We start from the raw sequence: 6,801 nt of genomic DNA, 5'->3' as shown, positions 1-6,801 counted from the left end.
ATCCAGTATGAAACTAGACTCATATTCCCATCTACATATTTTTTTCTAGAATTTTTGGTCGGGCCAATTAGTACAGTTTATTAGTCAAAGTCTCCCATGTTACAGGGATCGACTACACTGACCTTTGCGCATTACGACTTGGATATCTCCCTGCACAGAGCTTCAATACTGATGCCGTTTGTTTCTATAGAAACTAGACTCAGAGAGGAATCTATACATATATGGCATGATTCCTAATTATCTCTAGTTAATTTATAATGAATTTCCAAAGTCGGAACAGGGAATCCAGAAACCGTTCTGGCCCTGTCTCACTAGAACCTGAATATCTCTTAACATACTGTCCATTTGATCGTTTCATTACTTTCCTATGAAAATAGATTCATCAAGGTTCGTTTATATAATTTATTCACTATTTAATTCCAATCCTACTATTTTTAGTGATTTTTCCAAATCTACATCACTGCTGCTGCCAGCATCTGCCTTTAAGGTAGACTTTACCTATTTCATAGTTTCCATGATTCAACTAGCCCTTTTAGCATAAATAGCACAAATTATGATAGCGATTAACCATTCCATACCAAATGATTGTAACATTATGCTCAAACATATATAAGCCATTTTCGCATGGCTATACACATTAACCAAAATATTCTTCCGCCACTAGTCTATTTTATACATGCCATAAGACAATCCGAAACATAGCAGTACCAAACAGTGGATAGTGATAGTGTGACTAGTTGCTGACGATCCCCGAGCCTGTAGCTTCGCAATGAGATCTATAAAACAGAGGAAACAGAGTAAACGGAGTAAGCATTACAATGCTTAGTAAGTTTTAAGCAGTGTCAATAGATAACAATCAAATTATAACATAGTTGTTCATATTTTTATTTCACTCTTCCTTCGGGCATACCATCCCTTTACCGAATCTGCACATCTCATCATATACAATAGGCAGATAAACTTTCACATTAAAGTGAGCTCATGTGACATAGATACATCGTATGATTTCACATCACCTCTCACACTGATCCGATGTCACATAATCATAGGAATAGTCTCATAGATTGCTCTCGTATGCATCACATAACTACCTTATGATTTAGTGCAAATCAAGCTCGCACATAACTTGGAGTACATACCTGTTTAACCTTTCGCATTGAATATATTTATAAGCAATTCTTATTACGAAGTCTTACCCGGACATAATCTTCACACGAAGTTATCGGGTCTTACCCGGACAAAATCCCCACACGTAGTCATCGGGTCTTTAGAGCTCGGATATATTACGAGCATGAAGCTTAAGGCCATTAATCAGTGATGATATTCTCGCATAAAGCCTGCGGGGTTTTAACCCGGATATAGTACTGACACAATTGCCCTTTGGGACTTATCATATTTATACACTTTCACATCCATCACGTTGGCCACTCGGCCCTGTCACATATATATCCACTTCCACATTCATCACATCGGCCATTAGGCCTTACACATATATACACTTTCACATTCATCACATCGGCCATTAGGCCTTATCACATATATACACTTTCACATTCATCACATCGGCCATTAGGCCTTATCACATATATATACACTTTCACATTCATCACATCGGCCATTAGGCCCTATCACCTATATATACACTTTCACATTCATCACATCGGCCATTAGGCCCTATCACGTATATACACTTTCACATTCATCACATCGGCCATTCGGCCCTATCACGTATATACACTTTCACATTCATCACATCGGCCATTCGGCCTTATCACATATATACACTTTCACATTCATCACATCGGCCATTAGGCCTTATCTCATATATACACTTTCACATTCATCACATCGGCCATTAGGCCTTACTATCATTTCATATTCGAATACTCATAAACTTACAATATCACGATTTAGAATTCAAGTATGGGTTTAATCAATAGCTTATGAGCAACTAAAACAAGTTTATCAATGTTCACAACATAATCTCAAATTCAGCACAAGCTATTTTTCCTGAGCAATAGTCACTAAATTATTTATAACTGGAGCTACAAAACTCCAAATCACTTTCCGTTAATTTTTCCTGAATATAGACTCGTATATCTTCCATCCATAAAATTTCCAGAATTTTATGTTTGGTAAATCAATACCAGATTTTTCTTAAAGTTTCCCCTGTTTCACTGTTTGACTAATCTGACCACTCTTCGCTACGAATCAAATTTCTCATTTTACTGAATTCAAAATGTGTTGTATTTGATTTCATTTGAAACTAGACTCATTAAGCTTTAATTTCATGTCTCATTCAGCCTCTAATTCAAATCCATAAATTTATGGTGATTTTCTAAAGTCACGTTACTGCTGCTGTCCTGAGCAGGTTTATCACAATTTTACTCTTCTGACATATCCTTTTAGCGCTTCATAATATCATATCCATTTGGCAACATATCATATCAATAACTTACCCATACTTCATAATAGCCATTAGGCTATATGCATAAAAATTTACAATAGAGTTATGATTCTTTTAATATGTGCTTGACATATCATACTCAATCACATTATAGGCTTTAATACTTAAAACTTACCTCGGATATTTTGAATAGTTGCGGATAGACTACTCGATTGCTTGTTTTCTTTTCTTTCCCTTCATCTGACTTTGACCCTCTTAGCCCTTGAGCTTGATTCAAACAAATAGATCTTATTCAATAACTTATCAAATTAGCTATTCGATTAAATACATGTATATTATACAATTAAGTGCGAATGATTTTATTAACTAGTTATTCAAGCATTATACACATGCTCTACTCATGCCCCATCGAACATAATACTAGCTTAATACCTTGCATATTAGGGTTTCATAGACATCATTTGGTTTCACATAATACACATATTGTCCCAAATTGACACAAGAGTCAAACGCATCACTCAAAATGCCGAACTCCAATTAAATCTACCATTATAGCATTATCGTATTTATGTACTTGGTAAGTTGGGTTTGAACACGTTTGGCACTAGGTGTCCAACCAAATATTCCTTGAACACTAAACTCAATTTATAATCTTTCCTAAGTAAAACATTTAACACCGACTAGACATGTTTACAAGCCTAGGCTGAATATTATTTTAGATCATTCGAGAAATCATTTCTCAACTCAACTAAATTTTAACTTACTCTAATACCGAATGCTACTCAAGCTTTAAGCTCATGTCCTTTCATTATTAAGCAAATGTTATAACATAACTAACATCCCTTTTTCAATTTGAACATCAACACATAAAGAAATTAAACACAAAGATTCATAGCCGAAACCTATACATAACATCATTCAAGGTTTAATCCCCTAAATTCATGCACAAAGCCGAACCTATTGAGAGATGTATATAAAACAATATCTAGTTAGTACATTCAAGCACCTACGGCATTCCCTTCAATTTAATACTAAGACAAACCAAAAGATTTATTCATGTAAATTCAAAAATTTCAAGTTCATCTCTTTCACATATAAATACCAAAAAATTAAGTATTTACTAGCTTAAACTCTATTAAACCTTAAAACATCAATCTATCCCCTACCAATTTCCCCCATGGCCAAATGCTCAAGACACCATGAAACTAAAAATTTTGTCATGGGCTATGTAATGAACTTAATACCTAACTCAAAATATGCTAAAAAAAAAATCCATAAGCTAACATGAATTTCTCACCTTATTCATGACTTAGAATTGCCGAATGGGTGCTCCCTCTCTCCCTCTTAGAATCGGCCAAGAAGAAACAAGAATAAAGACTTGTTTCTTTCACCCCTTTCCTTCTTTTTCTTTACTTTATTTCTAACCTTTTATTTTATTCCATCCTCCATACTAATATGGCACCTAGTTAATTAAAGTTAATATAAAATTCACACTTGATTATACAATTTGTAGCATGGTCGGCCACTACCTATAGTTTGGCTAATTTGACATGCAAGGACAAGAACTTTCCCACATATACTAATAGGCCACTTTAGCACTTGCCTAGCATATTTCTAAATTGTCTCACATAAGTCCCTACTAATAATTTTCACATACACTGACCAAATTGAAGTATGAAACTATCACACAAGCATTTACTCACATCATAAACACAGAATATAACATTTAATTATTTATAAGACTCGGTTTCGTGGTCCCGAAACCACTTTTCAACTAGGGTCACTTTAGGGATGTCACAGTTCCAACTCCCTTAAAGAAGCTGACGAGCCTTATGAAGATGAACAGGTGATGGATCGCGACCAAGATTAAGAAAAGGAGCTAGCAGTGGCATCTATTTGAAATTGGTGAGATTATCTCAAACATGCACATGAAGAAAAAGATCGATGTTGTTTCTTGGAATATGAGGGTGAGGCCGTACATGTATCCATTTTATGTAAAGAAATTTGTCTTCTAGAAAATTTTTCTAAATGTAATTGAATCAGAATCAACGTCTCTTTAGGCGTTCATTTCATGCATTCGCATTACATGCATTAAAGTCCATTGAAAGGGTCTAATTGAGTAAGTCTATTTCATCTAATCTGGAAAACCAACCAATCGAGCACCCTTACGGTAATCATCGCAAAGCCAAAGAAATGGATCAAAGATTATAGAAATTGGAGCAAATGCAAAAAGAAATGCAAGATCAGCTACAGAAACAAATGAAGGAGCAATTGGAAAAAATTCAACATGATATGACAGAAAAAATGAGGGAGTCTCAAAACGACATGATGACCAAGCTGACACAACTATTGACCAAGGGAGTAAATAAGGGGAAAGACCCTATGATAAATGATGAAGAAGAAGACAAGGATAGACCTTCCTATCCTCCAAGATTTACGCCTCTGTATGCGCAGGTTCAGACTGAGATACCTCCGTACAGATCCTCTATTTCAATTGGACCTCAGAGGTTTCAAACCATGTTTCATTACCGATGACCTTTCTGACCGGATCAGGTCCTAACCCTGGTGATAATCTGGTTAATCTTGCCGTCCCGGATTGTGATGAAGCAGCTGAGGAAGGAAAGGCGAACACGGAATTGCCAAAACATTGGGAAGATAGGTGTAAATGGTTAGAGGAAAAATTAAAAGCCCTGGAAAGCGCCGGAAGTCACCATGGAATCGATGCAAAAGATCTGAGCTTGGTTCCAGACTTAGTACTCCTTCACAAGTTCAAGATGCCTGAATTTGAGAAATATAGTGGGACCAGTTGCCCAGAAGCCCATATCACCATGTTCTGTAGGAGAATGACTGGGTATATTAACAATGATCAGCTATTAATACATTGTTTTCAGGATAGCCTCATTGGAGCAACGTCGAAATGGTACAATCAGTTGAGCCGTACCGAGATTGGTTCATGAAGGGACCTAGCACAGGCATTCATGAAACAATACGGTCATGTAATGGATATCCCGATAGAATCACCTTGCAAAATTTGGAAAAGAAATCAAATGAAAGCTTTAGAGAGTATGCACAGAGGTGGAGAGAGGTTGCAGTCCAAGTCCAGCCGCCACTCCTAGAGAAAGAAACTACGATGCTCTTTATCAACACTTTGAAGGCCCCGTTCATCACTCACATGTTGGGAAGCGCTTCAAAGATTTTTCAGATATAATCATGAATGGTGAAATGATTGAAAATGCCATCAAAAACGGAAGAATAGATGGTGGAGAGAGTAACAAAAAAATCAGTCGCAAGGAGAAAAGAAGATGAGATTAATAACATAATTTACTCAAGATCAGTAAGTCATCCAGGTAAAGGGGTCGCTAGTCAACAAGGTTCATTGAGACAAGTATCTGGAGTGAAACCAAGTACTGAGAAGCTCCAGTTCACACCAATCCTGATGTGGTATAAAGAGCTGTATCAACGCTTATTTGATGTGCGCATTATTGCCCCTTTTTACTCAAAGCCCCTGCAACCTCCGTACCCCAAGTGGTATGATGCGAATGCACAATGTGATTATCATACGAGAATTGGGGGACATTCAATAGAAAATTGCACCGTCTTTAAAAAGCTTGTTGAAAGGCTCATTAACATGGGTGTTGTCAAGTTTGATGACTCCAGTGCAGAAAATCCGTTACCCAATCATAATTGATAATGGAGTGAACGCAATGCATGAAGAAGAGTGGGAAATGTTCACATCGACGAAAAGCAACTGAAGGAGGGACCTTGTTAGATATCCGCCTTTATAAATTTGGGAGTGCTCTAAGCAATTAGACTGCGGAAGAAAGCCCTGTAGTTTTTAGAACTTATTTAGAGTAATGTTTAGAATATTTTTGTTGTTTTTAGCCTAAAAATGATAGAAATTTCCTTTGTAAAATAGGCTCATGTCTGAACATTATTATTTTAATGAAATACATCTTTGCAATCATTACTGAGCCAATATTTTCATTCTTTACAAACAATTCCAGATTCTTTCATTCCTTTGGATTTTCTTATTATTCATTCATTCATAATCATATGGTACAAATAATTATTCATACATTCTTTTGCATATTCTTTGGTACTTATTACGGGTCCCCAGATATCAATTACGTGAATGACTCTGCTACGGACCCAGATTTTCCTTTTGAGCAGGGCATGTGCTTAGAGAGGTCTCATGACTTTGGAAATGACAAAGATTGTGGCTTATCTCCAGACTTGTTGAGGATGGTTGAACAAGAGGATAGACAGATCCTACCTCACAAGGAATCATCAAAAATTGTGAGCTTGGTGAAGATTAGAATTGACCTGACCATAAAGATGAAGTGAGACCTCATTAAGTTACCTCTAGAGTTCAAAGATATCTTTGTAGGATCATA

Source organism: Gossypium hirsutum, chromosome D13 (genome assembly GCF_007990345.1).
Source record: "Gossypium hirsutum isolate 1008001.06 chromosome D13, Gossypium_hirsutum_v2.1, whole genome shotgun sequence".
NCBI classification, from domain to species: domain Eukaryota; kingdom Viridiplantae; phylum Streptophyta; class Magnoliopsida; order Malvales; family Malvaceae; genus Gossypium; species Gossypium hirsutum.
This window is presented reverse-complemented; position numbering follows the sequence as displayed.